At 35.1% G+C, this 16,656-nt stretch overlaps 1 pseudogene across 1 annotated transcript; it reads left to right on the forward strand.

Moving 5' to 3' along the window:
• The first annotated feature begins 7,654 nt into the window (after positions 1-7,654).
• LOC143558227 (serine carboxypeptidase-like 25) lies at positions 7,655-14,675 on the forward strand (annotated as a pseudogene). The gene is made up of 7 exons (XR_013139702.1): positions 7,655-8,060; positions 12,056-12,440; positions 13,126-13,412; positions 13,594-13,724; positions 13,841-13,936; positions 14,024-14,129; positions 14,276-14,675. The product of XR_013139702.1 is annotated as a serine carboxypeptidase-like 25 (transcript).
• The last annotated feature ends 1,981 nt before the right edge of the window (positions 14,676-16,656 follow it).

Below are 16,656 nucleotides of genomic sequence, written 5' to 3' on the forward strand. Positions count from 1 at the left end.
CACTAAAGCAATGATTTTGGGTGAAAGCCGTTAACCTTTGTCTATATGTGGTGATTAGACCATCTCTAATGCTAAACACTAATAAATGTGTGACGGGTCACGTATTCGGTCGGATCATATTTTCACTTATTTAAAAAAAAACAATATTTTTCTTCCCAATATTACCGGTTAATGCAATATGCCCTGTTTATCGTAAGGTGTGTTTGGGCTCCTTTTGAGAGCACACGGTATATTGTAGAGAGCTCCCGACGTTCAAGTATGACACAACTTGGTTAGGGACATTCTTTTTTTACATATTTAGGCATGTCAGGATATCGGTTAAAAAAAAGCAACTGTGATTTTTTTAGCCAACCCATTGGAAGGAAAGATCAACACTCAGACCAGCTGACATTTTAGTCTTTAGATAAATAGGAGAGAAACACTCGTGTGTGGACCTAACATGAGTTTCCTCTCTTGTGGGCTTAGGGAGTGGTGTGTTCAGGACGGGTCAGGCTGCCTTAAAAGCTGGCTCATGCAACGTGATCAAACACGAGAAATCGTGCGTTGACTATTGAACTTGGAAGTGGGTATCTAGAACAACGCAGCACATGCGCACTGACTCATGATTTGCCCGAAGAGCTTTTCTTATTAATTGACTTACAGAAAAGAAAACTAGATACATTGAATAGAAACAAACTAATGGGTTTATATAGACCCGTAGATAGCAATCCTAGCCAAACTCAACTAGGACTTTAAATTCAAATAAACTAAAAGATAAATTCGAACACTATCATAAGATAAACCAAAATCTTTTAACTATTATCTTTTTATATGAATCTTGATCTCCTCCTACCGCCCCTACGAGATCGCACCGTACCACCCTTAAACGGCAAGCAAAAATTGTTTTACGTTTAATATTGACAACCAACACGTGTTCATTCTTTTTGCATTTGATATTTTTGGGTTCCCCGTGCCTGAAGATGTGGAACTACTTAGCCGAGTTCCACCAGTTATGCATAGTAATTTTACAACTTCAAGATCAATTAATATAGTTTATAAAAGATTTGATTTTGCAATTCAAAACAGACCAACAAAGTTCTTCGTTGCACGTTTACCTTTTGTTTTGAGGTAAAAGAAGTATATATTTCTTCATTCAGAAAAATCCTTATATTATCACAAATTTTTTAACATTTATTTTGCGTAATTAAATTGTCTTTTACGACAAATTGTTTTTTCATTGACATTATCTTAAAAAAAATATAGTCTAAATTATAATAATGTTAAAATTGCAAGACAGATACCCGCAAGCTTTTCATACAACGCATGGATATCCAAACACCGAGAGCCCTATGACACGTTTACTTTCTTCATCTGAAATCTCGAACGACTTCAAGATATAACTAAAGTGCATTTATATCTTATCTTTTTAACATTTATTTGTATCTAGTTAATAGTCATGCATTTCTTTGAAGGGAGCAATTAATATGATTTTATGAAGACTCTGTTTCGGATTATTTTCGAACGTCTAGTGAATCCTTTAAAAGGGCTATTGGCTAAATTCACCACATCGGGATATACTTGTATTTTGATCCGTAAAAACCCTTACCTAAGGCCAACGCCCGTGAACACTGGCCCGAATGCACGACAATGCGGTGAGATAAAACTCGTTCAGTTCAAGGATCCAACTAGTGAAAGTCACATACTTTTATCTATGCTAATTTAACTGTAACTTTGTTTTTCTTAGTTGTGTTCATTTAAAAAAAACTGCTTTTACGTTAAAAGAAAAAAAAACTACTTTTATGTTAACAATTTCTAGAAACTATTTATTGTTTCAAGTTTTACGTCTCTTTGACCAACTGAGCTTTCAGAAACTATTTAGAGCACCTAAAAGGCTAAATACAATTTATCCAAGGATACGAGTCGATGAAACTCTTCACAGCTTCATATTGCCCCATCACTAAGAAAGTATTAATATTTAAATGTTTATTTCTGTTATATTAAAAAGTAATAGTCAACTGCCTTCACTTTCACTGTATAAAAAAAATACCTATACTGATTATATTAGTATATTATACTAAAAATATTATGTTGTTAAAAGATATAATTTAATTATGATGTATTGATGTAATTAGTGAGATTCAAATACGAAAACATATGAGAATAATCGTAAAAACATATGCATTGATGTGGTTTATTGTTATTTGAAATTTGGCTTGCAATGGCTTGCCAGCTATAAGGGTAACGGGGTACCTGCGGGTATGGTACCCACATAAAACTTAAGAGAACACCGACAAATTGGGATATCCAAATTGGGGTACTAGTACCCGATAAAATGTATATGTTCGAAGTTGAAAATTCTAGTTGTTTGTGAGCCCTTAATATATCGTACTCAATCATTAATTACATTTTATTAATTATTTAAAAAAGGAAAAAAATAAATGGTCTTAGGATCAGGGCGTTTCAACGAATGTGAAGACCTAAATCGAAATAATATTTTGTGGCATTTTTATGATAATTGTTAAAGAAATTTGTTTATTACATGTTTTGAACTCACGAACTATAATTTATTAACAAAAACCTATAACTACACCAATACATTATTGATCGATGTCGAAAGGTCAATAAAAAACATTTATAAATTACCATTACTAGCAAGGGCAAGTAAGGTCGTCTCCACAGGGAATCTGTGGAAAGTGCTAATCAAGTTCAATACTTAATAACTAAATAACCAAGTGGACAAACGATGTCAAGCGGTTTAAAAGTAGTTTGTAAAACAATAATCTGAAAATAGTGACCACACTTCAGGTTCGGGATATGCAATAAACCGACTGACAATAATTTATACAAATCGGGAAATCACATAGACATGATTCGTGTATTAGAATAGATAAATAATTACTAGACACAATATTTTGGTTATGATGATTCACATAATTTAATCCGAAGAATTGACAAAACTGAACACGGTCTACTTAATTACCAGTTCATTAATATAAAACTTAGCATCTATCAATGATTAATGGTAAACGGTTCAATGACGATAAGAACTTAATCCTAAATGTTGATGAACACAAACCAAATAATTGATGATAAATTGAAGTCCCAAAAACACAATTGTTTAATCAATTCCAATAAACATATAGATTCAATCAACCAAAAGATTAATCAAAACTAAATCCCAATACATGTAATGTTCATAAAAATAATCAGTTCATATGCAAGCCCTACACCTGAAGTGGTCACAAGTGGTTTAGCCTTGCCTCTGCATCACGATTGACTCGAATATGGATTGGAAGGATGAAACCATGGATGATTTGGTGATTGAGAGGTGTTAAGATGGTGTATGATGGCTCTAAAATCGCCCAAGTATGTTAGGGTATGAAGCATGTTCGACCTAGGGTTTAATTGGGCTTAAATATGGAAGAAAAGCACCAAAAACCCATTTTCCGTCAGATCAGACCGTAAGCTACAGTCTGGCCACCGTAGCTTACGGTCTGCACCCATTGCCTTATGGTCCTGCTAGGCCAAAACTGTTTTCTTCATAGAATCTTCGTTTCAACTTCGTTTTCCTCCCCGTTTGCGGCCACCTCTTCGTATTATAATTCTCTATCATCTTATACATCATTACTTTCATTTTCACTCCATCATGAATGCTCCAAGTTAGCTTCTTTAAGCTCCGCACACCTGTAAACACAAAACCTATCAAAGTATTTGTGTTCGATACATATAAACAAGTAAAACACACAATATAAAACACTTAAAGCATGTACTTTTACCCACACGTCAATTATTTCAAATTTACTTTACCAATTATAATATATCTATAAATAATGTTTTATTGGACTTGGAGGCCTTAATTAAGTGTGGGGCTTAAACCCATAACTTATTTTCGTTAGCCCACGGGCTGGCCTTGCTTAGGATATCTGAGAGGGGTGTTGCATTTGATTTGAGAGGTTTTTGGGGTGGTTTAAAGTATAAATGACGTAACAGTGTAGTATTTGTGACAATGTAGTATTTGTGGAACTTTTGAGTACTTCGGAGTTGAGAGGAGCACCCTTCCCTCCATGAGGACGTTTAACTCCACGTGCTCTTAAAACATCAAATTTTACACTAAACATGTTATTATGAGTGAATATTTGATAAAGTTATATTGAATAAAATGGAGTGAAGGGGTAACTAGACAGAGCGGTCAATAGCCGAGTTTGGCAACAAACCAAGGAAGTGAGGGTAGGACACAGGTCTAGTCTAGTTGATGGTTCAAGTGAACCACAGGTTCTTCATGGCGTGGTTTAGTTGTCGTTCACCACCACGCTTCATGGAAAGAGGGAAGGGTGGTGGTGTTGGTGTCCCGCACAATACCGTTGTAGCCACGTTGAGCCACGCAACCAGGGGCGAAGTTTACTTAAGGCCCAAGATGGGCCCGACCCCACTGTTTTTTTTTTGCACAGTAGTGTAAATTTACCTATTTTTTCTCGAAATGTTTTATACATAGTGTAAATATAAAAATTTAAGCCCCCCCTCCCCGGTATCTTTGTCCAAGCTTCACCACTGCATGCAACTCCAACACGCTGGTATATCATATGGCCTTATAACGAAGTTCAAGATTTTGAATGATGTATTGGCTTTACTATTATATTTTAATAATTTCATTTCAATTATGTGCCTCATATGTTCTCTAGATAGTAGAGTCTTTGAAATTTGTTACCACCTATTTTAACACGAACCTTTTTGAACCCCTCCCACAAACCTAAAATTGGTTTGAATTAGGTTTATCCCATGTTTAACAAAGCTAACCAAATTGACATATCAGAAAGAAAGAAAAGGGTAAATGTGAAATGGGCTCAAACAAATGATTTCTAATATCGGCATAATATGAACAAAAGGTAGCCACAAGTTCAAAGTGGGTCAAAGATTCAAAGTTCAAACGAACAACATCGATCGTCTCATCATTTGAAACCAACCACCGAAACAGAATGGACTGATTCCCAAATACCCGAAATATTCATTCACGTTCATGTTATTCACATGTAATAGAAAGTGTAGATTATGGAAGGGATTAAATTGTCACTACCCTAGCAAAGTAGATGGTGATATTATTGTTAAACCTTTGGTATATGAAGTTTTATATCATATAAATGACATCTAACTCACGTTAAAACTCCACACAGTGACCAAGGGAGCCTCACACACATTTAAAACACCAAAACTCTTAATAAGCCAACACCAAACAAACAACTCGGGACAACAATTATAACCTAGCTAACAAATAGTCTTGATGCGATGAGGCAGGGTCCGGGTGTGACTGGATGATTCACATCAAACCAAAAGCATGTCAAGACCATGACACAACATGTCTTACTTCAAATGATTGACCCTTATGGAAACTTTAGCTTGAATTAGGCAGCAACTTTAACCATTTTCAAACAACTTGCACAAAATGTTCGGCCTCACACAAACATCTATGATAAATTAAAAGCTTAGAGAAGAGCAAGAATAACAACGTCAGGTTCAGCAGTCCACTTATGTAACAAGTAACATATAGGATTGTGATACATGTAGCTTTGGTTCAATGAAGGGTAGATAATCACGACTCTAGAGCACCTAGTCTTGGAAACCATTACCCAATATACATTAAATATCCTTACATTGACATAGTACCCCTTATGTCATGCAAAATATATATATATATATATATATATATATATATATAAATATATATATATATAAATAAGAAGAAGAAGAAGAAGAAGAAGAAAGGATGGGCTTATTAGCCAACTTATTACATTAATTGTCAAGACCAATGGACAATATATCAAACCCTTGGTATATCTCCATAAGATAGTATGCAACACTGCATAACAAAGTAATGAATCAAATCTAACCATGTAACATAACATGGATCGTACACACCACATGTATCAAAGCGGTCCAAGAACATTCTCTAGTATATATGTGCATCCATCGAGGTAAAAGGGGTATTCAATGCTCGATCAGGGTTTTGTCACGAAGATACACCCACTCATTGTTATGAGACTAACAATTGTTACTTGTTCTATCCGAGAAGTGATATCTGAGCCTAGTATTCACTTTCTCCAACACTACTATCATGCTTCGCAAACACTACAAGAATCTTTGAATTAATACAGCAACAGTTGGCATCGACTACATTAATTTCAAACTTAATTAATAGAAAGCATTGTTAGTCAACTTTTATTTATAGTGAAACATAACCATTTAATCTCTTTCATACTTGGAATAACATTGAATTAAGTATCCATGTATAAATCTGGAATAATCAAAAGATATATTCCGTTCGATGTTTACTATGTGCGGATATGTCAACAAGGTTATATGACCCATACAATATTAATTATTGAATCTTCTATACGATTATAACGTGGTGAAGCAATTTCTTTTAAACGATTAACAAAGTATTTTATTATATAGATAAACTAGAAAGATGATCTACACATGTGCTTGATCTTACAAACAACCACAAGACCGAACCACCCAATGATTTCCTCCCGTTACGCCCGTTTAATCAATTATATTAATATTAAAAGTACACCATTTATCCCACATTAATCCAAACCAACAAAGTATCAAATCATCTATTTCGTTTTAAGATTCTAATAAGTTTTATAAATTAGATTCACATACAAAAGTAGTCTTGATTTTTGTTAACACATCATATATTTCACATTAAAAATTCTTGTTTTTCATCCATATAACAATATTTTCCAAATTTAAACTTCAATATAATTCATATTATATATTTATATTACCCAATCCTAACAAATGAATGCCTCTTACTAAGAAGAGACCATCACCGCGGTAAGAGAATTGGAACCGGAATAAAACATGATCCATGTATAAGGTTTTCAAGACGCGTCAACCAGACTAACGTAATAATAAAAAAAACAATATTATTTGATCCATTAAAAAAACATGTATGTGATCCTCATAGACCACCCTCACATGCCTATACGGCTCGTATAGGCCTATACGGCCGTATAGAGTACAAATGCATGACAAGGGGATATAAAAAAAGCTTTTTCCAGCCTATACGAGCCGTATAGGCATTAAATGGCTCGTATTGCACTTTGACAAAAGCATAAAACCTATACGGTCGTATAGGGCTATACGACCGTATAGATAACATTTGCAGAAACATTCAGACTGCCTTAATCGCTGCCGGAAAACGACCATACGAGTCGTATAGTGCTATACGACCCGTATAGGCTAAATGTTTAAAAAACCTCAAATTTTTATTATATGTAAGCAACAAGTATGCCTAGAAGGCTAGAATATTAAAAACCTCAAAAAAAATTTTAGAAAATTTAATAACAAACAAGGTGGGTCAACCAGCCCCCAAACAGTCTTGAGCTTTTGACGAGCTAAGCTTGAGTTCAACATTTAAGCCAGTTAAGATAAACGAGCTAAATACGACCCGTATATATCACATATATTAAACATATGGTCATCATTTTTTTTTAAAAAGTGTCTATACGACCCGTATAGGCATATACGAGGCACTATAAACGATGACCGACAACCTCAGACACAAAGTGACACGATTCAGGTCCTATACGACTGTATAGCCCTATACAAACCGTATATGATAAAAAATGGTGTGAGAGAATCCCGAATGGTGTGGGAGGATTATTCCTTAAAGAAAAGTGTATTATTTCCAATTCAAACCACATCACTCCACCCTCTCTCCTATTTAATCCATCCTCATCACCAAAACAGGGCACCACCCACCCATCCACCCTCCTTTCTTCTCCCAACCCCCATACCACCACCCATGGCCAAATTACATAATTCTCCCTCATTTCCCATCCTCCTCTTCTTACTTGTTGCTTTCCAACTCACCAAAAGTGACAAAAATACCCCTCACTATCTTCATGAAGAGGAAGCTGACCGGATTACATCACTTCCCGGCCAACCCAACGTCTCATTCCACCAGTTCTCCGGCTATGTCACCGTCAACCATGTGGCCGGCAGAGCCCTCTTTTACTGGCTTACTGAAACTTCTAACCACCCTCTCTCCAAACCCCTGGTCATCTGGCTCAATGGAGGTTAGCACTCACTGACTCACATATATATGTTTATGTACAATTATTATTATGCATATGTATTTTAATATATGTAATATGTGCATGTATGTATTATTACTATATTTTAAATGTGCAACTGTTACATTGCTTCATTACATGATTTCAAAACTATAAACTTATAGTTAACTTAACTAATTACATGTCATAATTCTTAAATATGGTTGTTTCAATTCTGTGTGTATGTATGTTACATATAAAAATACAAAATAAGTATAGGGTAGTGGATAACAGTCATAACACTAAAAATAATCCTCTAGGGATCACTTCACTAGCTACTCCTAGGTGATGTGAAATATACATAATTTGTTTTCATGTTTTGAATGATCAAGTACTTGTATAAATCTTAAAATTCTTGAAATTGTTTTTTGTTTTTCTTTTGTTTATGTTTTTTGAATTAATGATACGCTAAAAAAGATGTTAAATATGGTTGTATCGACCGTATTTAATGAGTGGGTAGATGTAATAAATATATATTTATTGAAAAAAGATGGAATCTTGAAAATATTTGGATATCTGAAAATAGGGTTAGAAATAATTCTCTGTTTGGGTACCTGAAAATACTGTGAACGGAATTCAGCCCTGTTTTTATTTCTAAACAAGGTCATGCCATCAGAAGCAAAATGCAGACTACCCTGAATCTATATACGTTTTTTTAAATTATCTATTTAAACTCATTATGCTTCTGAATTGAATTCGAATATTTGGTTTGTCTTGTTATTCAATGAGTTGCTTTTTAGTTTGTTTTCAGAAACTATGATATTTGATTGCAAAATTGTCATCATATTAGGAGTATTAAGATACCAAAAGGACCAATAATTGAAAAACTAATTGATACAAACATGACATTTAATTAAAAAATATTTATTTATTTTTGCGTGTTAACACTTTAAAGTACTAATTTCGCTTACTACTTTTACTGTTTGAAGAAATTATGTTTGAGTTATATCAACTTTTTTTTTTTTAAGAACAAAACATAAATTAATTAAAATTTACACCGGGACAATTACAGACTAACGGCATATAGACGAGCAACAAGCTGCGCCGCTACCCCCTTCTGAATAGCAAACCCTACCCTACTAAACACAACGTTCCCTTTAGCATGGGCGGAGTTACTGCTGACCACCTGCTGAACCCGCTTAAGGAACTGAACCGCGTCAGGGCCGAGAGCGCCAAAGGTGTCGAAAGCAAACGGTATGAACACGTGCTGATTCTCAAGGCAAGCTTTCTCGTGCTTTGCTACTTTACCCGCCTCTGCCTTGTTTATCGCATGACCCACCACAAACCCATGGTCCCGTAGCCCAACGAGGGGGGACACACCTGTCAAATCAACGCACGCGTGCTTCCCTTTTTCCAATCCAAAAACAAGAATGTCAGCGGGTCGTAGGGTTGATCTCCCATCTAAAGGGTCGGTTAAGAAGTTCACCGGGGCTTCCTTTTTTGCCGAGATCCCGGCCCGCTTAAGGACGTCGTAAAGCACATCTCGAACTAGATCATGTCGATATTTAAAGCCTGGTAATTCTTTGCAATGGACTGCATGCTCCCCAAAAGAATCCAAACAAGCCTTTCGGCATACGGGGCGCGGGTCATCCACCGGGAAAAGGGGTACCATCAACCGGTATTTGAGGATGGCCCGATATTCCACTGGCGACATACATTGCCCTAAACCTTCAATGGGAACAACTGACAGGAAATCCTGAGCGTGAGGGGCACGTAAACACTCAAACACGGCTCGCTGCCGCGGGAACAAAGCGAACTTCTCTTCAACTGTGTTGACGATTTCACCATATAAGGCATTCGCCAAAATTTTCTGGGCTTTAGGAGGGGCGGTGTCTTTAAAGTCGAAACCGCCAGGATCAAGATCAGGAAGAGAAATATGCAGGGTATCCAACGCACCCCTATAATCAGAGACAAACAGCCCACCCCCACACTCCCGTAGGATGTGGTCTTGAAGAACCCAAAATTGGGCCCTTGAAGCCACAAAATCATAGGAAGAGGCATCCTCAGCCGAGCAAATCCCAAGACCCCCAAAACGGGTTGGGAGGGAAGCTAACCTCCATTGGAGGTCCCCAAAAAAGGCACCACCACAAACAACAATGTCCTCGATCGCTTTCCGAAGACCCGTTTCAAAAACAGAGACGGCTCCTCCGACATAGGAAGGATGACACGTCCTAAGCCCAAACAGAAGTTTAGCGACCCCCATACACGAACGAAGCAGGAGGAGTTCACTTTGAGGGTCACGAAGGCCTTTGAGGCATTCCGTCAGCTCAACCGCACGTTTTGCTCTTTTGAGGGCCAAACCACTAATAAACTCCACGTTTCTACTGACAGCACACCCAAAAGTTTCACACCATGCACCGGCCTACCAATCTCCCGTGGAAATAAACCCTCGAGTCTTCGCCCCATCACATGTAGGCCAAAAAACTTCAGTTTTTTGATGTTGAGAAGGAGGCCCAAAGAGGGGCCCTCCACTCTGATGATGTCTGAAGCCTTGGCAACCTGAGTAGCGTCTCCAATAAGGGTCCCATCATCCAGGTACCAGGCGTGAAAAAGAAGCTTACAACGATCTCTGATCCGGTGGACAATGGGGTGTAAAACAAGGGCAAACAGGAGAAGCCCTAAGGGATTCCCTTGCTGAACCCCTGTGGAAGACCAAATATTATCATTTCCCACATAAAGCCTAGCTGGCTGTCCGTATAAAGAATCAACCCAAGCAGAGATGGATGGACACATTATTTCTATACCTTTTAATTTTTTACACACAAATACTTAAATAGCTTAAATTGTTTCGTAAAACACATTTGAAAAGTTAAAATTTTAGTCAATTCGTGAGCCTGTCATTTAACATGAACACGGCATGTGTAACTAAAGTGTTAAGTTGGACCCGGTTAAAATAAAACCCAACCAACCCAACCCTCGCAAATTTCATATTAGATTCGTGTATATCGTGACTTGTTATAATTCACTCCGTATTCTGGACATCATACAAGCTATTTTAGGAACTTGAAAACATCATAATTTCAGTGCCATATTTTTCAAAACGTAAAAAATAAAAATTGTATTCTGTTCACGGTTTATTTAAGACTAAACAGTAAACAGTGTCCAACTTGGAAATTAATGCTTTAAACTTACAAACCATGACAGCAAGTCCTATTTATTGTGATTCCTATATTGCTTCCCCATTTGGCCTTATGTCTACATTTCACGCTACTGTTCCTTGTACTCTACTACTTCACGCATGGTTTACTTGTACACTGTTATACATATCTTCATAAGATTTTATTTCATTCCTATATATTATACTAGTATCAAATAGCAATGTTATAAACAAATACTAATGTTAAAGCACCATTCATAAAACAAAATTTTATAACTAATTACATTAAAATATACTTTTAAAAGCATGTATCAAATACATGAAGTTTAAAATCTTCATTTTCTTGTCTTAAATCGATAACTAGAAGAGTAACTTAAAACAACAAATAATTGAATTATAACAAGAAGAACCAAACTCAAAGTAACATAACCGATTTGGAAACCGATATTCCTTCATGATATTTTATACCGGTTCTCGTTAATGTTATTTGTATATAAATTGCTATATATATATATATATTAAATATTAACTTAATCGAATTGATACCGTAACAACTTAATATCGAGAGTAACTTGAATTCACCCATCTTCAAACTCCAAAGCCGGTGGTTATCCGAACTATGTTTTCCAATAATCGAATAACCAAACCATGTATGTAAAACTTATTCGTAAAAAAAACCTACAAATCTAAAATACATGTTATAGGTTGGTTTTAGCTCATAATCAATCCAATCGATACACATGCACCCCCACCAAATCAAAATTAATAAACCATGAATGAGATTTTTTTTTCTTCCCTAAGATACGTATAAATAATTAAATAGTCCTAATAATAATTATTATTAACACGTTTAATTTAACAGGTCCCGGATGCTCTTCAGTGGCCTATTGTGCATCCGAAGAAGTGGGTCCGTTTCGAATAAACAAAGGTGCCACCGGGTTACACCTTAACAAGTTCTCATGGAACACTGCTGCTAACATCTTGTTCCTTGAAACTCCGGCTGGCGTCGGCTTTTCCTACAGTAACCGCTCCGATGACCTACTTGACACTGGTGATCGTCGCACCGCGGAAGATTCGCTTCAGTTCGTGTTACGATGGATGGAGAGATTCCCGCGTTATAAACACCGGGATGTTTATATTGCTGGAGAAAGTTATGCTGGCCATTATGTTCCTCAGTTGGCACGACAGGTTTTGAAATATAACTCAAAGTCCGGGGTTCCAAGTCCATCAATTTGAAAGGAATCATGGTACGTTTTTTTATGCATTAGCAATCTATATAAAATAGATAGGTAAATTACAGCGTCACCTGTTACAACAATTTTTATGCATGAGCTTGTTTGTTTTTTAGTATTCTTCACTTGACAAATAGATTTGTATCTTTTTTTATTTTATTTTTAATTTCTAAATATATATTACTATCTTTTACTCTTCTCACTTCTATTTATTCTCTTTTATAATTCTTTTTTAACTATTTATTATATTTAATTTCATATTTTCTTTACGGGTTTTGTAACATATATAAAAACCAATGTGGGCATTAGCGAAGCTTAATTGAGGCCTGGGTGGCCCCGTCCCTCTGTTTTTTCGCGCGGTAGTGTAAATTTACTCTTTTTCGGCCGAAAATTTTATACGTTTAGCCTTTTTCGGCCGAAAATTTGAACCCGGCTCCCCTCGTTTGTGAAATTTTATACACATTTTGAGCTCGGCCCCCGGTGCCTCAGTCCAAACTTAACTGAGGCACTGAATGTGGGCGCAAGCATAGATAGTTACCATTGGTCCACGTGGCTGCCATATGGTGTGTGGCATCAGCTATCTATATTTTAAATACGATAAAATATTTACCATAACTTATATGAGTGTCGATACAATTTTGAGCATTCTTTTTGTATCAGAGTTGGAGCTCAATTTTTACGAATTATAATTTGGTGGTAGGTCGGAAACGCAGTGACGGATAACTACTACGACAACCTTGGAACGGTGACGTATTGGTGGAGTCATGCAATGATATCAGACAAGACGTACCACCAAGTGATAAACACCGGCGCCAAAAGAATTCAAACGAATGTGAATCATTGTACAGCTATGCTATGGATCAAGAGTTCGGAAATATTGACCAGTACAATATTTATGCACCACCTTGTAACAACTCTGATGATGGTACCTATCCCTATTCGGGTTCCACCCGTCAAACCATGCGCTTGCCCCATCGACCACGTCAGGTATATACATATCGTATTTCTAACTAAACTTGTATGATTTGTTTATTTATTATTTTTTTGTTAATTTAATCTCAACATTTTAGCTTTCTAGTTGGTTTATTATCCTTTTTGGTTTTATTCTTTCGTTTTCTTTAGACACGTTTGTTTATTACTTGAATTATAAGAATTTGTGTATTTACAGACAAATAGACGGATTTCGGGCTATGATCCATGTACTGAAAGGTATGCGGAGGTTTATTACAACCGAGAAGACGTTCAAAAGGCGTTTCATGCTAATACGACTCGAATACCGTACAAATGGACTGCTTGCAGGTTCTTTTCATACTTATTATTTTGTAACTTAGTAGCTTTTTTGAAAGTTAAAAGAGTAATATTAAAATTAAAAAAAAATTGCGTTTTGTGTTCGAAGTAATGATACTTTTTTGCAGTGAGACATTGAATTGGAATTGGAATGATACCGAGGTGTCGATTCTTCCAATATACCGCGAACTCATGGCTGCTGGATTGCGGATTTGGGTCTTCAGGTTTCCTAAATCCTTATTAATAAACTGGACCCACAAGAATACATAATAATTTGAATTTAATTAAACATTGTGTATTGAAAAATGCAGTGGAGATGTTGATTCAGTGGTCCCAGTGACAGCAACTAGGTATGCACTAGCACAACTTAAGTTGAAAACAAAGGTCCCATGGTACCCATGGTATGTCAAGAAACAGGTTAGTTTTGACTCCCTTCAACCATAACTACAACTCATGAATTAGTATGACATTAATATACAACTTGTTTAGAAACAACGACAACGTGATTGGAATGTACAAGTAATGAATGACACATGTTATCTAAAACCGGCTTTTATGTGAAGGTGGCGGGATGGACAGAGGTATACGAAGGACTCACATTTGCAACTGTGAGAGGGGCGGGTCATGAGGTGCCGCTTTTCAAGCCAAGGGCGGCATTGCAACTGTTGTTGTCCTTCTTAAAAGGTCAACCACTTCCAAATGCTTGACCAAAGGTCAAAGGTTGAGTAAGAGTCTTAATTTTGACCATTATTGTTAAATGTATCATCCGGTCAAAGGTAAAAGATTGCCTTTTGACTTGGATTATTCGGTAGGAAAAAATTAGGATTTTATGAAAATTTGAGTGTGGGTGGATTAGTTGAAAGGAATACGGATTGTTATTAAAAGTTTGACTTTTAAATTTTATGGGAATAATTGAAGGAGGGGTTAAGGGAATTTATCAAATATTGTGGTGGTTTGTTGTAACATATTGTTATATGTAAAGTTAATATATTCTACATTACTATTAAAATAAATTAGTTTGCCTCCGCATGTCCCTTTCCTATTGGAAGATTATTTTTCCTTTCAAAATTATCTTGTCCTTCTCTATTTTTCTTACCATTTAAATAAATCAAAAATAAATTTTATTCCTAATAATTAAAATAATTAATGTATTCATTTAAGTCAATAATAATACCGGTTTCCAAGTTTCAATTCTTTTAACTTCACTACACCCTTTCCTTCATACTCAACCTTACCTAATCAACAAAATCCTCCATATAATCGGCTATTATTTTATGTCAATCGGACAATGATTTGATTAAATCCGACATATTCAATTGACACTGTCGTTCGTCTAAATAGGGCAATCGACGATAAACGGAATACTCAATTACATCCCGGAAACGATTTCCGTCAATCGATGAGTAGATCCATGTCGATTGTTATTCACTTCGATGGTTGTTTTGCTGTCAATCGATGTTTTTTTTTGTTAGTATTTTATATTGTTAGGATAGTATGTTTAATTATCCTAGGTTAGTATTTTATATTATTAGGATAACATGTTTAGTTCATAATCTTAATTGTTAATGTTAATTGATATTTTTAATTGATAATTCCTATGTTTCCTATGGTTAATATTTAATGTATAATTCACTCCAGATTTCAATTACATTATATGTTAAATGTTAAATTTTTAATTTTTAATGTGTCATTTATTCTAATTTTCAATTATGGTATTTGTTAAATTTTTAACGTGTAATTGATTCCAAATTACAATTATAGTATTTTGATTTTTATTGATTCATATCATTAATAATACCTAACAACTTCTCAAAATCGGAAATTGAATTCGTAGTCAAATTAATGTCTAATTTTGTAAACATTAATTATAATATAATTGAAATTATATCATTTATGACTTATGAGTTATTATGATTTTGTTAAAAATAAATCCCTAATTACATTATGTAAATTTACTATATTTATTAATCGGTTATTATACAAATCCATAATATATTCTTTAATTTTACTATATTTATTAGTAGCAAAATAAGGTTATATCAATATCAATTACATTTTCTGAAATCCCTGATTGTATTCCCTAAATTAACTGTATTTAGACCTTTCCTTTTTTTTTAACAATTCAAACTTTCTAACAAATACTGTTTATCTATATATACTATAACCAGAATAAAGAGATTCACACACTTCTCACTTACTTACTCTTCTATTCATATTTGTATCATTGTCAACGTTTTTCATTTTCTTTCATCCGGATAAATATTTTTTTTAACTCATCTAAAAGTTAATTAATGAATCTTGAATCTTTGCTTGAATTTTTTATTTGTTACACAGCAACATGGAAGCATCAAACATTACCATGTTCAACGGTTTGGATGTTTCAAACAACGATTGTGTATTGAAGGTTCGTATACTCAGACTATGGCGTTTTAAGGACAACAATAAACCAGGAGAGGACTGGTCAATAGAAATGATTTTATATCTTTCTCCCTCTCTCTCCCTCTCTCTCTCTCTATATATATATATATATATATATATATATATATATATAGGGGACGGTTCATGCGAGAAGTGATTTTATAGTGAGAAGTGCGAGAAGTTAATCTTAACCATCCATTACAAATCAATGGTTTAAGATACACAATGGCTTTTTTGTAAATAATTTGAACTTTTGCACATTTGTTTTCTACATAAAAGGGCAAACTTGTCAATGTTGTGTAGCCTTATAATATGTAACGTCTTCAATTCCCTACTTTCACTCCATAACCACTCCACATAAAACCTCTCACGAAATTCATACGAAACTTTGAAATTTATACACAAAATCAGAGAGTTTAAAGTGTTTTTATTCTGAAGTGTGTATGTATAAGAAGCAATCGATATGTATAAGAAGCAATCGATCGTAATGTCTGTGTATGTATGTTCGGAATCTCGATTTGGGGTT

Source organism: Bidens hawaiensis, unplaced genomic scaffold (assembly GCF_021521415.1).
Source record: "Bidens hawaiensis isolate Kalapana, Puna unplaced genomic scaffold, B.hawaiensis_p1.1 tig00019363_1, whole genome shotgun sequence".
NCBI classification, from domain to species: domain Eukaryota; kingdom Viridiplantae; phylum Streptophyta; class Magnoliopsida; order Asterales; family Asteraceae; genus Bidens; species Bidens hawaiensis.